Consider the following 20278-nt stretch of genomic DNA (forward strand, 5'->3'; position numbering starts at 1 on the left):
GGATCAAAGAAAATGGAACTCTGACAGAAGAATGGGACTGTGCATCTATTATTTTTGGTAGTAGAGGTAGAGGAGCTGCAGAATGAATTTTGACAATCAAATAGGGCAATCTGTTTACTCCAGCAAATGGTAAGCACAGATGAATAAAACTTAGAATGGATTACGTAAAAAACAAAAAATTAGAACAACAAAAAAAAACGGCGGAGAAAGATGCAAGTTTTTGATGCATATTGTTTTGTGGTGGGCATATTATGTACCATGATATTAACCAAATATTATGGTAATTTGGATGTTTATTTAATTATGTAATTAAATATTTGACTGTGCACTTAACATGAGTTTGATATTCAAGTAAAATGTGAGAGATAGAATGGAAAGGGGCGACCATTCGGTCCCCCCGAACGTATGGTTGGGTGCCCGACCCTCCCGGGAAACCATTTTGGGCGGGGGCGTGTCTCGGCTGGTATGCCCGAAGCGGCGTAGCCGGGGCGCGCCTTTTCCCGCCCAAGAGGGGTTGTCCTAGACACCTACACCAATGACCACGCCCAGTAGGTGTACCGGTGGAGGGTACACGCCCTCCCGAAGAAGAATAAATAGAGCGGGAATCCGAAGAAGCATCCTCTTGTTTCTGTGCTCTGAAGGCTGCACCCACTCGTTGCTCGTGAGCCCTCGACGGAACAAGCGGCAATTTTGAGAACTTGTAATTCTTGTGTTTCTCTTTCAGTGAGTTAAGGCGAAGAATCCAGGTCCGTGTTGATCAACTCCGAATGGATAATCAAAACCATGTCTGACAAGAAGGCAGGAAAGGGTTCCGAGACAGACAAGGTGCTACGCATGTTGGTGAACCGGATAGCGGGCATGGAACGAAAGGTCGGACAAGTCCCAGCGCTTGATCGAGATCTGGCGGTCGTCAAAAAACAACTGGCTGCAATGAACAAGCCTGGTAACCCTAAGAAGGTAATAGTGCCGGAAATCGTCCCCGAGGGTAGAGGGAAACGGGTCAAGAAGAGGGCAGTTGCAGGGGAGGTTCCGGTCCATGAGGTGCCCCCGGTCACCCCTGTCACTCCAGCTAATGACCCGGTACCAATCCCAGACCCGGGTCAATGACCGAACCGGGTAAGCTCGCTCTGCTGCTGGCGGGAGAGGGCTCATTACCCTTAAGGCGGGAGAGGGTGGTACAACATATCCCGATTGCCACGAAAGAATTGATCTGGGCAGACAAGTATGTCAATATGTTTTCGTTATTAACTGACCATCGAGAGATGGAATATGCTAAAACACAGAAAGATTTGTGGCACCCGAGCGTCTGGTGCGCCAAGATGGCGGAGTTTAGGGTGGAGGAGACGATAACGAATTGGGCGAAGGCCTTTGCAATGTTTACTGCGATTATTGGTGAACGTAAGCCCGAGGTATTGACTGAACTGTCTTGTTATCAAACTAGTATAATGGATTTTTATGAAATGTATGAGGGGGACGAATGGAAAGGTTACGACATGAAATTCCGTAAAGCGAAAGAGTATGATTCCTCTCTGACATGGGACTGCCTAGACTCAATTTCTTGGCATAAGCAGCTCCTGCCTGGGACGGCAGGGACATCCTCGCCAGGCGGGAGTGGGTCGGGGGTTGCCCGCCAAAAACCCGCTGTGCCCTTTCGAGGAGGGGCCGGTGGTGATCACCAGCCGAAGACTGGCGGGAATGGTGGAAAGCGGGGGGTCTGTTGGGGCTTCAATCGAGGTAACTGTAACAGACCGCAAGGAACATGTAGGTTCAAGCATGTGTGTGCGGACTGTGGGAATTCCTCACACCCGGAGAGTTCATGTAGATCCAAAAATAATTGGGGGGGAGGAAAGGGAGGCTCCAAGCAGGAGTGAGGCTGATCGTTGTGACCAATTGCCTACACCCGTTGATCTCATGGCTATGACTCCTTGGTTGAACAAATACCCTGATCATGTCTCCGCTGGGGTGTTGAGGAAGGGATTTTTATACGGCTTCCACATCCCGGCGGGGGATTTTCGAGGGGAACCTTTTTGTAAAAACCAGCTATCAGCGCAGCAGAATGCAAGTGTGGTAGAGAGAAAACTTGCAAAAGAAGTGGGTCTAAGGCGAGTGGCAGGGCCTTTTCAGCGCCTGCCAGTGCCGGATTTCATCTGTTCCCCATTAGGGGTGGTCCCGAAGAAAGAACCGGGGGAGTTTAGGCTGATCCATAACCTGTCTGCTCCAAGGGGTTTCTCGGTGAACGATGCTATTGACCCGGAAGTTTGTTCGGTGCGATACGCGTCATTCGATGATGCTGTCGCCATGTTAAATCGCCTGGGCCCCGGGGCGCTGATGGCAAAATCAGATATCGAATCAGCGTTCCGGTTGCTCCCGGTACATCCACAGGATCAGCGTCTGCTAGGTTTTGCTTTCCAAGGGAGTTATTACATGGATAAATGCATGCCAATAGGTTGCTTCATTTCTTGTGCCTATTTTGAAAGATTCAGCTGTTTCTTAGAATAGGCATTCACCGAGGCCACAGGGCATAGGCATGTTATGCATTATCTAGATGACTTTCTGTTCTTGGGGGCAGCCGGCGACACGAAATGTGCGCAGGCGCTACAGGACTTTTGCATCCTCATGAGGGAGTTTGGAGTCCCATTGGCACCAGGTAAAACGGTTGGACCCTCTACTTCACTGGAGTTTCTGGGAATTGAGCTCGATTCTGTGGAGGGGTGTTTCCGTTTGCCGGTAGGAAAAGTAGCTAAATTCAGGGCTTCCCTGGAACTTTGCCTTGGTAAGGAGAACGTGACCCTGCACCAGTTACAACAAACAGTGGGTCAGCTTAACTTTGCCTTGAGAGTTATACCAATGGCCCGCCCCTTCTCACGCTCTATTGCACAAGCTATGGTTGGTCTCAAAGAAGGACACCACCGTACGAGACTGTCTGCAGAGGTTTGCCAGGATATGCGCATTTGGTTAGCATTTCTGGCGGACTTCAACGGTCGAGTAGTGTGGAGCATGCCGCCAGCGTCTTCAGATGAACTAGGTCTGTGGACTGACTCGGCGGGGAGCGTGGGATTTGGCGCCATCTTTGGTAACCAATGGTCGGCGCAAACATGGCTGGCGTGGTGGCACACCAGCGGTCTCACAAGTAACATTGGGTTCCTGGAGCTGTTCCCTATCTTTGTCGCTCTGATGGCATGGCCAGACTATTTCAGAGACCGCTCAGTCGTATTTTGGTCTGATAATATGACTGTTGTAGAATGTATTAACCAACAGGCAGCACACTGCAAATGGATCTTGCGATTGTTGAAAGAAATTGTGCTGCTTTGCATGAGACTGAATGTACAGTTCAGGGCGAAACATGTGCCGGGTGTACTGAACCATGCGGCTGATGCACTCTCTCGTTCACATATGCAGGCGTTCAGGGGTTATCTACCTACAGCGGACCTAGCGGCAGCACACTTCCCCGAAGCACTCTGGCTTATCGGTGCCCCGGATTACAAGACCTCGTGGCAGCGAGCTTAGCCCCCAGGACGATGAAGGCATACGAAGGAGCGTTTCGTTCCTATTGTGCTTTTTTGGGTCCGACAGGGAATCTGAACTGGGGTCAGGAGGAATCCTTCCTGGGGTTCCTGGTAGCACTGCACAGGGAGGGCCGATCAGCGGCAACAGCCAATAGGCACAGGGCGGCCATTTCATTCATGGCGCAGGCGCATGGCATTAAGGACCCAACAGGTTCCTTTTTGGCGAAAAAAGCCCTTCGCGGATGGCAGCGCCTCGAGGGTCGCAAGCAAGATGAGAGGCGCCCGATTGGCTTAGAAAGGTTGGCCCTACTCATAGCGAAACTAGTCGAGACATGCTCCTCCCAATTCGAAGCAGTTTTGTTCCGGGCAGCTTTCGCATTAGCGTTCCATGGGGCTATGCGGGTGAGCGAACTGGTCGCAAGGAATAAAAAAGATGTGGAGGGAGGCTTGTGCAGGGATCACATCCTAATTAGGGGTGATTCGATGGTAGTCACGATAGCAAGGTCCAAGAGTGACCAGGGAGCTACGGGAACCAGTGTTGTTGTGCAGCGCGTGCGAGGATCCCCCACGTGCCCGATAATGTGTATAGAGGAATACTTGGCACTGAGGGCGGATACATGGGGGGGGGAGATTGCTGAGGCACAACGATGGCACCCCACTGACGAGGTTTCAGTTCCTGAGGGTGCTAGCACTGGCAATCGCTGCCGCAGGCATGGACCCGTGCGATTTTGGGACCCACTCCTTTAGGATAGGGGCTGCTACTGAGGCTACAGCCAGGGGTCAGGGTGCAGAGGAAGTGAAACGATTGGGACGATGGTCCTCGAATTACTTCAAAAGGTATGTGCGATTGCACATGTTGTGAAGTCAGTTGACATGCACTCACACTTCATGTCTTTTGTTTGAATTACAGTTTCGCGAGCATGTCATGCGGGGCGGAATTTGCAGTCGACCCAGTACCAGGAGACCAGCGGTCATGGATCACCGTCTGAGGAGAGAGTGGTGTGGGTTGTGGGCTCATACGTGAGGCGGGCCGGGGACGTATTCAAAGTAGGTGACGCGATTCGCACAGCTGGGGAATAGGGGTACAGAGTGGCCTTCCACGGAAGGGGCGGGCTCTGTATTGACCAATTCGAATCTTTTGTTGAGGGTCTCTTAGGGCGGCAGAGCTCACCACCATCTGTAGTCATAGTACACCTGGGGGGCAATGACTTGGTGACTCTGGGTAGACGAGCATTGTTCGAGCAAGTTTTGTCTGCCGTTAGCTGGTTGGCAAAAAGAATCCCGGGGTGCACGATTGCCTGGTCCAACATGATTCCCAGGAAAGTATGGCGGGGGGGCCTTTCGGTGTCAGCACTGAACCATTCGGTGAAGAAGGTTAACAATAAAATTGGTAGATTGTTTCGCTCTACACAGTTGCATAGTATTCCTCATGGGTGTATTCGGGGTGATCACATGTATATAAATGATGGGGTTCACCTGTCCCGGGAGGGGAATGTTTTACTCATAGGAGACTTCATAGCATGGCTAAGGGGTGTGAGGAAGCATGACCTTTAGGAGGAGTCTTGGGGGGGCCGGATAGCCGGTCAACTATCTGGCCTGTGGCGGTAAGGTCATGATCGGTGAGCAGTAATTTCATGGTCCCTAGAGTGGGGCACCACCCAATATGGATGGGAGCGCCCGGGGGGAGGCGGCCATTGGCCCCTCCCACTGGGAGGCGGAACCCACTAAGGATGGGTCGCCTAAGGGGAGACGGCCATAGGCCCCTTCCAGGGGAGGAGGCGGCTATATGCCCCTCCTATGAATTTCCCGGGGCCCGGATATCCGCGACGGCGGATAGAGAGTGTGGGGATGGGGGGGAGTCCATGCTGTCCTTCCTACAGATACTTCACACGGGAGCTCGGACGACCTTTAAGATGACGTCGAGCGGAAAGGGGGGCCCCCAACAAGACAAGGGAAATTACAGTTGGCAATGAGGGTACAGTCCTCTGCGCATGCGCCATTCACACCGTGAGGGCGACAGTTTTGGTAGTAGGGATCTGACACCGGTTAAGACCTTGCCATTGGCCCGTAATGCTAGGATGTACAATTTTAATTTAGAATGTATGCATTTGCAGGATGTTAGACTCGGCTAGGAAACCTTTGTATTAGAGATTTGTTAAGGTTAGCTAAAGAACATGTCTTCATCGAAATGTAATAAATGTAAAATTGTACATGATTATGAAACTTTTATTTAATGTTTTAATTTTGTTTCATATTTTAATAGATACGGCCGGGAGGGTGACTCCCTCCCGCCTTCCAAAAGTTCAGAACTGCGTCCGACTTCCCATCCTTGGGGATTGTGTTGGGAGGGGGTGACGGGCATCCCGGCCATATGGAAAGGGGCGACCACTCGGTCCCCCCGAACGTATGGTTGGGTGCCCCGATCCTCCCGGGAAACCATTTTGGGCGAGGGGCGTGTCTCGGCTGGTATGCCCGAAGCGGCGTAGCCGGGGCGGGCCTTTTCCCGCCCAAGAGGGGTTGTCCTAGACACCTACACCGATGACCACGCCCAGTAGGCGTACCGGAGGAGGGTACACGCCCTCCCGAAGAAGAATAAATAGAGCGGGAATCCGAAGAAGCATCCTCTTGTTCCTGTGCTCTGAAGGCTGCACCCACTCGTTGCTCGTGAGCCCTCGACGGAACAAGCGGCAATTTTGACCCACCCACCAGCCCCTCATGGCAATGTTTGGTTAAATAAAGTTTTGCTGAGATAGGCCTTTTTTCCTTTGTAGTGAAAGTAAAGGAATGTTTTAAGATAAGGATGTGACTTCTGCCTGTAAGATAATGTTTGCTTTGTAGGAGAGAGCAGTTGATGAAACATCAAGGCTATGTCAGACTTTTTTCCTTCCTTAGTAGGTAAACAACTGTCGTATTTATTTTTTGGTCGGGCGGTAAGGTCATGATCGGTGAGCAGTAATTTCATGGTCCCTAGAGTGGGGCGCCACCCAATATGGATGGGAGCGCCCGGGGGGAGGTGGCCATTGGCCCCTCCCACTGGGAGGCGGAACCCACTAAGGATGGGTCGCCTAAGGGGAGACGGCCATAGGCCCCTTCCAGTGGAGGAGGCGGCTATATGCCCCTCCTATGAATTTCCCAGGGCCCGGATATCCGTGACGGCGGATAGAGAGTGTGGGGATGGGGGGGGGGTCCACGCTGTCCTTCCTACAGATACTTCACATGGGAGCTCGGACGACCTTTAAGATGGTGTCGAGCGGAAAGGGGGGCCCCCAACAAGACAAGGGAAATTACAGTTGGCAATGAGGGTACAGTCCTCTGCGCATGCGCCATTCACACTGTGAGGGCGACAGTTTTGGTAGTAGGCATCTGACACCGGTTAAGACCTTGCCGTTGGCCCGTAATGCTAGGATGTACAATTTTAATTTAGAATGTATGCATTTGCAGGATGTTAGACTCGGCTAGGAAACCTTTGTATTAGAGATTTGTTAAGGTTAGCCAAAGAACATGTCTTCATCGAAATGTAATATATGTAAAATTGTACATGATTATGAAACTTTTATTTAATGTTTTAATTTTGTTTCATATTTTAATAAATACGGCCGGGAGGGTGACTCCCTCCCGCCTTCCAAAAGTTCAGAACTGCGTCCGACTTCCCATCCTTGGGGATTGTGTTGGGAGGGGGTGACGGGCATCCCGGCCATACCAGGAAAATCAGTGTGTACATCTATTTCATGAGTGATGTGGTAACAGAACAAGTGTACATCATAATGTGTTTTGTAAAACACACTTCAACCCAAGAATACCTTGGCGCTGAATATGAGATGTTTATTGTTACCGAAGTCAATGGTATTCATACTATTGACCGCAGAAGGATGAAAGGCTGAGGGAACTCACTGGACTTTAAAGATGTGATCATGAGGTCAAACACAGGCCCTTACAGGAGATGCATTAGTCCACTATCGGCCAGAGCCGGCACAGAATGCTTATAGGGAATGATGATGGCCTTTTTAAATATTTCCTTCTAAAACTGAGGTTTATTGGAACCAAAGATTGTTGCCCTAGACATCTGCTACTTTAATGCTGTACAATAGGGTCACTATATTATTACTTGTAGGCATTTTAAAGTTGTATATTTTACAGTGATCACATGGCCTTTGCTATTTGTTGACATGGTTGACAAAGAATGCATTAATGATTGGGAAGACATTTTTTTAAGACCAGCTTTTTGAAACAAGAATTTTGACTGGCTGGCATGCCAAGCTTTTATAGAGGTTAGAGTAGTACATTGAGTTGCAGAGAAGCGGAGCATCCTTTAAGGTTATGGATATGTTCTCTACAACATATTTTGAGATGGCCTTTGAATGCTTTGAGAAATTGTTCTGATTTCGAAGGAAAGAGTATCCTAATGACAGTGGCATCATAAGGCAGTGGAATAGAACCATGAAGAGGTAAATGCCCTACCATCCTAAAGTGATGACAAAAAGTAGGTTTGCCAACATGCAAGAATCAACATAAGTCCCTGCCCCACCCCTTTGTGCAATAATTCACCCAGCAGCAAGGACAATAGTCATTCACTGTTTGTTAGGAGATTGACACATAGGGAACTGTGAGCAGCTTTCCCACAGTCCAGAGCAGCAACGGAAATACTGACATATATGTGAATCCACTTCATGTTTAGCATCTTTATTGTTGGACAGCTTAGCAACTGTAGACATATGGCAAAAGATCAAAACAAATATAAACTTGTAAAATTCAATGCTTCAGCAACTTCATGCACTCCGAACATGTCAGAGGTATGCTGTGGAAACAATTTGACTTATTACAGAGAAAAGAGGATAAGCAGTTGCTTTAGTCAAGTTTTAAAGTGGCTCAATATCTGCAGGAGCTCTCCTTCCTGTTCAATATCATCCAGTCAGCATTTTTGTGTCTAGTTCTGAGCATGTGCCTTGTGGGTTTTTCTTTGCAAGTACAGATAAACACACCCCTGCAGGCATGCTTCCATGAAATCAAGTACCCGTTTCCTTGCCCTGATATTTGTAGATATATAACAACCAACAAGGGGACCCCAAGCAAGTGAGCACAGGACTTCGGCGAACATATTATTTCAAAAACAACAGTGGTCCCATGCATGCGAAATACTCAAGCAAAATAAATATAGCCACAGTCGGTTCTATATTCAATTCGACATGTCCAGCCGGACAGAGGTCTCAATCTTTACTTATTAAAAGATACACGGAAAAAGGATTCCTTCAGCAGTTCACCGTAGTGGGGCATAAGCCTGTACCCAAGCACATACAGATCAGTTCAGTGAGTGGAGCAAAGAACAAAACAGGGCTTTTAGGCAAAAGCAGCAATTTTCTGTGATTTTACAAATACACAGAAATCTCAAACAAGCAATTTCACATATTCACAATACATAACATTTTTATGCATAAAGTGCTTAAAGGGTCGACGGCGTTTCAGTCCCACTTTTTAGATCATGGGGACCATCATCAGGACATTATATAAATGCCTAAAAATAGAAAGCCTCTATTGCCTATGGGAGAGAAAGAAAAAAGAAGAAGAAAAACATTGGTACATTAAATGGAAAACACTAAGAAGGCACAAATTAATCAAGTGACTGTGTAGGAGTGGTCTAAAAGTAGGTAGTGCACACAGTATGAAAAAAACTTTAGTGACCCCATGTTAACGTCACAAAGTGAGGCTACGTTGTGACTAAAATAGATTAAACCATTCGAAAATGCCCATAATCACAAAACGTCGTTTAGCCACAAGGAGATATGTCCAGTGGAATGAATGGTAAGTAGAGAGCCCAAGAGTACACAACAGCGTTTAGGAGTGTAAAGTAAACGGTGTGTACGCCTGATGGAAACAGAGGTCATAAGGCAGAGTCAGTATTGCAAGGATGATTAAGTGACTATTGCATGTTGTATCAGGATTCTTTAAGAAGTGAAAACAGTGCGGACAACGCAGTGAAAGCTAAGTGAAAGACGGCTTGAATGGTTATCTTCATGAGCACTTAGCAGAATCAGACTGAAGAAAACAGGATTTAAAAAGAAGATTAAAGAAAAAACTCTAATTTAAGGAAAGGACTATTCTTTCCAATAGCCTCTAAATGGTGAGTCATACATAAATACGCCCTGTGTTGGAAAAAAACCATGCATCTGTACTTGGATCATTACAAATGTCTTGTTGTACATAGGGGGCAATTCTATTGATAAGGAAAGTCGAAAAAATTGCTCGACATTTAAGGTAATGAAAGCGAGCAATATCACATTTTTCAACTTTCATCGACAGGAAAAACAGTCGCAATGCAATCCTACTTGTGCTCAAAACAGTGTGTTCAAATATTCCCGCTATTTTACGGCAGCCAAGATCGTATTAGTCATGCTATATTCGAGCCAAGCGTTGGTTGTCGAGTCATGGTACTGGAAGAAACCACCCTTGTGTTATCTTAATTGGAAACGCTCTATAGTTGAAAAACTGTTCCACTGTCAATTTTAGCGCACTATGCTTATGACAAGCGTTAATTCAGGGGTCAGGGTATCCATAGAAGACCGCCCCCGCATTGTCTAAATTCCAAACGTTCCTTCTTACAAACACAGGTATGCTGTATCTTTAGCTACAATTGAAGGTAAAACTATGTACCAACCCCGATCAGAATAGATTTACGGACCTGTCGGGCACTCGTAAAATGACACTGGCATATAAACTAGGGGCCCACGCATCCCTGCACTGTAAGTGAGCCATGCTCCAAGTTTAACGAGTTGGCGCTCCTAGAGGATCGCACATAAATCGTAAGCTCACGTATAGCTCTTCCATCAGAGGATGTTGCTCAAAGTTTGCACAGTTTTGTGAAGACAGCATGTACTAACCTATCCGTCGGTACTCCTTGCAGCTGTCTGGGCTGTATGGGGAGGTACCGGGTTAGTGTGCATCGCCATCTTTGTACCACAAAAACCGCCACTTGATTGAATAGTCATGAAGCATCATTCTGCGACCCTAAATCATGGGAAATGTAGTCCACACAACCTAAACGTAAGACAAAGGGCACTTAGTCATAATTCCGCGACCCTGAATCATAAGAATTGTAGTCCACACAATCTAGACGTCAGACAAAGGGCACTTAGTCATCAGCTCTCGCCAAATATTGAGGTGCACCTGATGTAAACAAAAAGTATGATTGACCCAAGTCTCTCGAAACATGGTATAAATACTATGTATGATAGAAGTCATTCGGTGAAGGACAATAAATTTAAATTTAATATCGAGCTCTTCTACCCAACAGGATCGTTTAATCCCCTCGAATTTTATTCGTAAACATAGAGCATGCTGTGCGTGTTATTAATTCATTCCTGGTACTATGCTCACTTGGGTAATAGCTAAACGATGTTATCCCTTATGTGTCCCTCGTAAGTAATGAGCATGCTGTGTGTGTTATGAGCCATACCTGGTGCTATACTTTCTAAAGCCATGGCTTGGCGATGCGATTCCTCATGTTTTCCTTAACGTATTGTGGCTTTTGAGGGTGTATGTTGTCGTTCGTGCTTCCTAATACTAATGCCCGAGCTAAGAGATTTAGAACGCTTTGTAAATCAATAGGGCAGAAATTAGCATTATGGAGACCGTTGTATGTATTCCACAATAAAGGGTGGCAAATGGTCAGCTCAAAGTTAGAAATCATGATAATCAGAGGGTCACCCTAAGCAGTTTACAAGTTTAGGTCAACCCAGTGGACTGTCACTTGGTATGTCAATTTATGTTGGACACCTCCAGGGAATCTCTACAGCGACATCCAAGGAATGTCCTCGTTGAGGCCAGCCTTGTCCGAGTTCAGTTTGTACACCCACTTTTGCTCTAATTTAAAGAGGTATTTAGAGATATCTTTTACATGTACTGAGATTGTTGGTTGCTCCAGTACTGTCCAATGGAAATCTGTGGGTTTGTGCCCCACCTCCAGGAAGTGGTTGGGAAGTCGTGTCGCTTGTTTTTTTACACCAAATTGTGCTTTTGTGTTCAGAAATCCTGATTTTGATCTTTCGTGTTGTCATACCGACATACCTTAGGAGGCAGGGGCAGGTGATCATATAAATCAAATTGCTACTATTGCAATTTGTAAATCACCTTTGTTCCCAAGGTCGACTGCTCCCAATGTCGATGTGAGTAGATTGCTTGGTCTGTGGGCAGGCTCCGCAGTTACCACACGGGTGGTGTCCTGTTACTGCTGGCATGTCCCATAGCGTGTCCACCTGGTGAGTCTCTCCTGTGGGGGGTCTAGTATATATCAACTGATCTTTGATGTTAGTGCCTTGTTTAAACGCAAAAAGAGGTTGTTGCAAGATGTCACTTCCCGTGTTAAGTATCCTCCAGTGTTTCCTGATGATACGTTGGATGGCATTGGATCTGGTACTAAAAGTATTCACACAGGTCAAAAGCTGGTTCTGTGCCTTCGGAGGGGCTGGATCAAGCAAAGCCTCGCAGTTATTATTGGCTGCTCTCTTCTTAGACCTTCAAATTAGTTTCTTGGGGTAGCATCTTTGGCTAAGTTGTTCCTCTAAATCTTTGGCATGTTTGTTGAAGCTCTCTTTAGTAGAGCAGTTCTGCTGGATCCGCAGAAACTGCCCAAACAGCAGATTATCACGTAGTGATTTCGGGTGGCAGCTGTCGTACTGTAATAAAGAATTGCGCGACATAGGCTTTCTATAGAGCATCGATCTTAGGCCTTCAGGTGCTACATTGATTAGCAGATCAAGAAAAGCTAGGTAGTGTTGATTATGTTCCACTGTAAACCATAAGAAGTTGTTACGGTGGTTGAGCCATTCATGAAAGGCCATCAAATCTGTCACAGTCCCCCGCCACACTACCAGGATATCATCATGTACCTTTTCCAAACCCGCAAAGATGTTAGATACAGGTTTGTCATGTGTAGTACATGGTCCTGCTCAAATTTGTGCATGTACAGGTTCGCCAGGCTAGGGGCAAACATACTGCAGTACGAGAAGCATTAGAAGGTATACGGGAGGTGCCAAATGTTACAAATTGTTTAAACAAGATCTATGAAACTCTCCGAACAGGAGAAAATTTAGAAGCCCTAAAGGAAGTTATTAAAAATAGACCCATAGCACATAGAAAATGCCTCTCACGATTCATGATCACTTGTTTCATCAGAATGATAGCCAGTGCAGGAAAAAGAATTCCTGATGATTTATTACAACTAGATCAAGCAGTGGTTGCACGTAGTTATAATAAGATAAAAGAGATGGATCTATTTATTCCACTCTTTACAAGCAAAGTTTCTGACTTCCATCAAAAAGACACCCCTACTCAGGAAATAGAGAACGAGAGTACAGACAGGGAAGAAGAAAATCATTTTCAAGGAGCAGTACGCTCCTGTATCCCTCGCTCCCAAAATATTGGACAAATCAAGATCAAAACTAACAAATTGTTAGCCCTTACAGATAGATTGTTCCAATGAACACAAGAAGCTCTAGATGATTGGTTGGATGACAAACCTCCACTCACTACCCAAGAAAAAGAACTAGCCCGATCAAGCACCGACTGGGTATCTCAATACTCTATATATGGCCCTGATATAGTTGCTCAAATGTTTCTATCGATCCCTCTGACATCCCAAAGGCTAGCAAGCATCTATATGGTTCAACACCTCATTACGATGTACGAAGATACTGGTTGCCCGCCCAAAAAGTTACATTCTCTCTTACAAGACTGCTTAGAAGGGAGGTGGGTGGCCAGGGGACAAGAATTCCTTAATATCTTCCTTGACCTACGACAGCGATATGTTCAATACTTTTCAGACAGTTATGACGCAAATCCCCATCACTATGACCAAGGACAGTTCCCCCTCCGAGAAGTACATCCCGTCGTAGATTCTGGAGGAAAGCTACAACAAACATTTGTCTACACACCCCTAACAAAAATAGAAATACTAGAAATGAAGAAAATGGTCCATTCTCACGAAAAAGATCCTTTGGGTTTTCATAGGGAACTCAAGGATATTCTTCAAATGGGTTCCTTTACCTATAAAGATCTCAACATTCTCCTCAAAGTCCTACTACCTCAAGGGACATACGACAAACTAAAAGGAAAAGATTGGGAGGTAGAAGGGAAAAAGATAGTATGGGCAGCTTTAGAGACAGAAGAAAGTACTCGTGCTGCTGGACAAGGCCTGGGACCTCTAGTTCTAGAACTCCTTTGCCTTCTCCCAAAAATACTCTCCCAGTTACTGACCACTAAGAAAGAAGATTGGGATGCTATCTCTGCATGCAAACAGAAACCAGATGAAGATATAGGCGACTATTATACAAGATTAGAGAAATGTTTCCTCATCAACAGTGGCTTCTCCTCAGGTGGAGGCACCTATAGTCGATTGTTTGTCTCCAAACTCGTAGAAAATGCCTTGCCTTCGATCAGAAATAGAGTACTAAAGGTAGAGAGTACTTGGCAAGCAGGTTCCCCTTCACAAGCACTTCAGATGCTCCAATATCACCAAAATAGGATTAGAAATGAACAAGAACAAGAAAAGAAAAGAACGAAGGATACTAAAATGAAGGTATTGGTAGCACAGACTAATACAATCCAACAGACCTCTAAACAAGCTCAAACGTCACAAGAAAAAGTTACTTGCAATTATTGCAAAAGGCTAGGTCACTTTGTGCGTGACTGTCCAGTATTACAACATAATATTGCCACCGGGAAGACCCAACCCCGTAACTATCCCCCACGACCCTCTGTTCCCACAACAGCTCCTCCGACTGATACTAAACCAGCCACCCAACTTAATCAGTACCCAGTGTCATCCTATCCTGAATTCCCCTCAATTTTATGAGACAGCTGGGAGGAACACGACAGTCATCCACTGATCCTGGTCCCGGTCGACCAAAAGGGTCCCTATGTAAATGCTAACCTCTTAGGTAAGGAAACAGAATTCCTAATAGACACCGGGGCCAGTAGGACGACAGTACAGCACAACAAAATTCCCAAGGTACCCCTCTCTGGCTCAAATAGTATTTCCTTGCGTTTCTCAGGTACAACAGTCATCAATAAGGTTTCTGAACCAGTATCACTCCAAGTTGGTCCTCTTACAACATCCACTGATTTGGTACCTACTAAGTCATGTCCCGAAAACTTACTTGGCATCCAGACGTTAAAGAAACTAGGTGCTGTGATATGCTGTTCCCCGGAAGGAATACAACTATTTCTCCGAGATTTCAAAGGTCATTTCACCGCACGAGAATTAGACATCAGACTAAGAGACATCCCTGCTACACTATGGGCGACAGATCCGACTGACGTAGGGTTCATGGATATTACACCACACACGGTCACATTAAAAGAAGGTGTTGTCCTACCTCGTGTCCGACAATACAAGTTACTTCCAGATGCAGAACAAGCCCTCATCCATATTATCGATGACTTAATACAGAAAGGAGTAGTCAGAGAAGTACCTTCCAACATATGTAATTCACCAGTCTTACCAGTAAGAAAGAAAACAGATGACGGTGCACCACCGGTTTACTGACTAGTGGTCAAACTACGTGAATTAAACAAGTGTGTGGTACCACAATACCCTGTGGTCTCTGACATCAGTACTCTGCTAACAGCTATAGATCCTGAAGCCACACATTTTACTGTAATCGACCTGAAGAACGCTTTCTTTAGTGTACCCATACACCAAGACAGCCAGTACCTATTCGGATTCTCACTACAAGGTCGTAGCTTCTGTTTCACAAGAGCTCCTCAAGGGTACACAGAAAGTCCCAGTATCTACAGTCAGGCACTTAAAAGACAGTTAAATGACATTGTTATGCCCTCAAATACAACATTGTTACAATATGTCGATGACCTACTGATCACCGCACGCTTTGAACCAGAATGTGAGCAAGCATCACAGACTGCCCTAATGTTCCTTGCACAACATGGCCACAAGGTGTCACCCTCGAAATTACAATTGTGTTTACAGCAGGTGGCCTACCTAGGACACCTACTGTCAAAGGAGGGTAGGGCACTCACACCTGAAAGAATTCAACTCATATTTAACATTCCTGTCCCTAAGACGCAGAAAGAAGTCTGTGCCTTTATTGGCCTCCCGTCCTACTGTAGACAGTGGATTCCTCAATTTGCATACTTGGCCAAACCCCTGATACAGTTAACGACCACGACCTCTTCCCCATTGCCATGGACACCTGATCATACTTTTGCTTTTGAAACTCTTAAACAAGCATTATGTTCTGCACCAGTCCTAGCTACACCGATTATGCCAAGCCTTTGGTCCTCTTTGTCACAGAACAGGAAGGTACAGCCTTGTCAGTGCTAACATAAATGCAAGCCAACAGACATCGTCCCTGTGCTTATTTTTCTAGCACTCTTGACCCCGTTGCACAAGGTTTGCCTGCCTGTTTGAAATCTGTCGCAGGCACAGCTCTAGCAATACGACAAAGTGATTCCATAGTACTAGGACATTCTCTCAAAGTACAATTTCCACATGCAGTAGAACTACTCTTGAATAGGACTCAGACATAACACTTGACCATAGCCCGCCTCACAGGCTAAGAAGTCACTGTTCCAACCCCACATCATCATCAAAAGATGCAATATCCTCAACCCAGCTACATTACAGCCTACTATTCCAGTTGACAATCAGATTCACGACTGCTTAGAGGTAGTCAAACTAGTCACAAAGCCCCGATCTGATCTTACAGATGTCCCTCTAAGTACACCAGAACACACACTGTTTGTAGACGGTTCCTGTATGCGCCTCCTATCAGGCGAACTTTCAGCAGCCTATGCTGTCACTACAGAAAACACAGTCGTCTTAGCAGCTAGGATATCCATACATTCAGCACAAGCAGCAGAGCTAATAGCTCTCACACAAGCATATGAGTGGTCTAAAGAAAAACGAGTCAACATCTACACCGATTCACAGTACGAATTCGGGGTTGTCCATAATTTCGGCATTCTGTGGAGGGAGAGAGGTTTTCTAAACTCTCATGGAACAAAGATCCAACATGGAGATCTTATCCGTCAGCTACTAGAAGCAGTACACAGACCCACAGAAGTAGCTATACTAAAATGCAAAGCACATACCAAAGTCATAGACTCTATCACTAGAGGCAATGCTCTGGCGGACGCCACAGCTAAACACGCTGCTCAGACAGGTATCTAAGCACTGAAACCATCACCAGAACTATCTGTCCAGTTATTGATCCCACCAAAGATGTAGTAGACATCCAAAACCAAGCCACAGAGACCGAAAAGAGAAAATGGGAGGAAGAGGGAGGTGCACACACAGATCAAGGGTGGGTAACCAAAGACAAGTCCAAATGGTTTCTCCCTGACATAATGGTTCCCGTAATGATAGAAACTGCCCATGGTCCTGCCCACCTAGAAGAATAAGGAATGTTAGACAGTCTGAATCTGATATGGCACAACAAGCATCTGCGTGCAGCAGCCAAACTAGAAGTACAAACATGTATGATTTGCTGTCAGTTCAATCCTGGGAAAAGTGTATCAGTTGAACAAGGAGGGTTCCATCCTCCAGATCACCCCTTTGAAGTCCTCCAAATGGATTATATCCAGATGGAAGGATGTCCTTGTAGTGGTCTGTACCTTAACCCGATGGACTGAAGCTTACCCTGTCCCAGACTATGGTGCCCAAATGACAGCTACACAACTGGTTAGAGAATTTTTCCCAAGATATGGCTTGCCCAGAGTCATCTACTCTGACAATGGACAACCCTTCTCCTCTAAGTTAATGGAAGCAGTTTCCCTACTGTTAGGTTACACCTGGAAATTTCATTGTGTCAGACATCCCCAAGCAGCAGGCCTGGTGGAGCGGCACAACCAGACATTAAAAACCAAACTGGCCAAATTTGCGCTGACAAGCAAATAGACTGGGTGACAGCTCTTCCAGTTGCCCTGTTCTACATGCGAATGGTGGCACATTCTCAGACGGGCCTGTCACCCTATGAGATCACATATGGGAGACCTCCAAACATCTGGGGTGTCCCATCTCCTAAAAAGCTAACTGACATTGACACAAATGTACTGACAGATTACTTGGCTTCTTTGATGTCTGCACTACGTTCTTGCCGTTCACAGGTGGCTGCAGCCTTTCCAGACAAGACCACGCCCGACGAGCACCCCCTTCAACCCGGCCAATGGGTGCTCGTCAGAAATTTTGACCGAACCAGCCCTCTGAAAAGAAGGTGGACGTCCCCCAAGCTGGTGCTGCTCACAACGAGGACCACCGTCAAAGTCGAAGGACGAAAAGGATGGCTCCAGGTAGCCACTGCAAGCCCTTCCACGGACCAATTCCTTCGGACACTGTTGTTGATCCCGAGACCGGAGACACTAAATCATCAGACTTTAAAGACACTGAAACGACAGACTTTATTTCACCCCTTCCAGAACTTTTGCCCAAAGAAGAGTACAAATCGTGGCTGCGATCCTACCCAAAACAGACTTGAGACTTTGTGCCTGACCTCGACCTACCAGTGGCTAATTAAGCCCAAGACGGACGCTTGGTGAAGCGGCTGCTGGGAAGTGTCCGGTCACTGGTGCATACTTTACTCAGACTAAAAACAGCCGAAATCATGAAGACAAAGACTCACTATGCAAAACTATCACAAAACAAAGTTCCAGTTTTTCTCTCTATAATGATTCTTATTTTCTGCATCATGGCTTGTTTAGGTTGGTTCCTTCATCTAGCTTTCCCACTTTCTTCCCCTACGCTTTTGAACAACACTGCTATGCATTCACACGTAGATCTTCCCCCTCATCTTGAAAGTAGAAGAAAAGAATTCTTCAATAACACATCCATCTCCACACTCCATCAACACCAACTAGTTATCAACAAAACCAACTGTTGGGTCTGCGGCTTAATGCCACACTCTGTACACGGAGGTATGCCTTTTATCCCACTCCCTTTCGGCTATGCTGGATCTACCTATGCTCTCTCTATGATATTTTCCGCCTCGGTTAGAAACATCCCTGAAACCAGACCAAGAACACTAGTACCTGGAACGAGATAAAAACAAAGACTGTGCGCGATGTTCAAAAGATGGTAGACTTCACCGTAACATGGGGACAAGCAGATAATAGTGAAAACACCAGTTATTCCCTCTTTAACGACACTACCTCCTTTAGAGAAACATTCTCAGTTCAGAAGAGACAGACAGAGCAGGGAGGATGGGCTGTGCCTCATAAGGGCCTGTTTTGTGTAAGAGGTAAGGGCAAGGGTCAGAAGATGGGAGACAGTGAGTGTAATAAAACATACACCCTACCTGACTTAAACTTCCCAACAATGACCACCGCCCCCAACATTTATTTTATTTGTGGACCTCACGCATGTACTTGGCTACCTCAAGGCTGGTCCGGGAAATGCTACATTGCATTTCTCCTCCCCCCTACCTACACCGCCCCAGCAGATTATCATCTAAGTGATCCTCCGACAGTGATTAATAGACGGCGAAGGGGGGTCATGGATGCTGAAGACACAGTGGATCAAGAGGCTGGTGATTTCTTCAAAGGAATCATCCCTTTCTGGGGGCCCATGATCAATAGCCACCACATAAGACAAATAACTTGTGTAGTTCGGGGAGCCATAAACGAGACCGCTGGTGCGTTAAGCAACATCACAGCTGAGATGGCTTCCGATAGACTCATGACGTTACAGAACCGCATGGTCCTAGATATCATATTAGCGGACCGTGGTGGCGTATGTGAACTGATCGGATCCAGCTGCTGTATATACATTCCAGATAATTCTCCCTCTGTATATGCTGCCATTTCCCGCCTTCATGTACTTTCAAAGAAGCTAGACGCAGACACCGGAGCCTGGTCCCTGACGGGATGGCTCTGGGGCCTCCTGTCCTCATGGGGGTGGAAGATCCTTACGATACTAGGTCTTGCTCTAGACATTCTCTTCACCTGTTGCCTCTGTATTCAGTGTGGCCCAGCTCTCTGTAGTTTCTGTATCATTGTCTGCATTCCCAAACCACAGTCCAGAAAGAAAGAGAAGGAAAGAATCATGTTACAGGAACAAGTAGACGGCCTAATGAGTATAGAAGTAGACTAATAAGAAGAAGAATTTTAAAGGGTATATTATGGGACAAGGAGGGAATGTGGAAAAAGATTATTTCTCGTAGTTTATGTCCCATCATACACCCTCTCAGTCACGTCCCAGAGCCCATCATGTCGGAAAACAAGCAAACGAGAACACGAGCAAACCTGATCACGCGCACACAAAAGTTGCACATGCACTCTCCTTCCTCTTAAAATTCAAAGGTACATTCTTATGGCTAAGGCGATGTTGAGAAACAGCTTCCGCACTCAAACTGTACATTCCTATGGTCAAGCCGATTCTGAGAACAAGACCCCCCCATTTGTAACCATTTCCCTATATCGGGCCGATTCCGAGAAATAGGCCCCGTTTTGCTAAACCACGACAACCAATTCCGAGAAGAAGAGCCCCCGTTTGCTGAAAGACACGACACCAGACATCCTGTCAAAATACCAGTTCTTCTTTTTCTCTCTCTCTCACTCTCTTATCTAAGGAACCAGCCTAGGATTATTTCTCAATGCTCTGCTTCTGCCCTGACTTCCTCATGATTAAAGACACAGTCACGCTTCTTCCTGCCATGACATCTGTATGATTTTGACACAGTAACGTTGCTACTATTTCTGTACAATTGTGTATTGTTGCAAACACAGCTATCCGAGTTTTGCTCAAGGGAAGCTCCTTCCTCTTTTCTGTG

General features: G+C 46.2%; 1 pseudogene; it reads left to right on the forward strand.

Annotated features, from left to right (window-relative positions):
- Positions 1-18115: 18115 nt before the first annotated feature.
- LOC147707453 (uncharacterized) lies at positions 18116-19599 on the forward strand (annotated as a pseudogene).
- The last annotated feature ends 679 nt before the right edge of the window (positions 19600-20278 follow it).

The sequence above is a fragment of the Lissotriton vulgaris genome, chromosome 6 (genome assembly GCF_964263255.1).
Source record: "Lissotriton vulgaris chromosome 6, aLisVul1.2, whole genome shotgun sequence".
Taxonomy (NCBI): Eukaryota; Metazoa; Chordata; class Amphibia; order Caudata; family Salamandridae; genus Lissotriton; species Lissotriton vulgaris.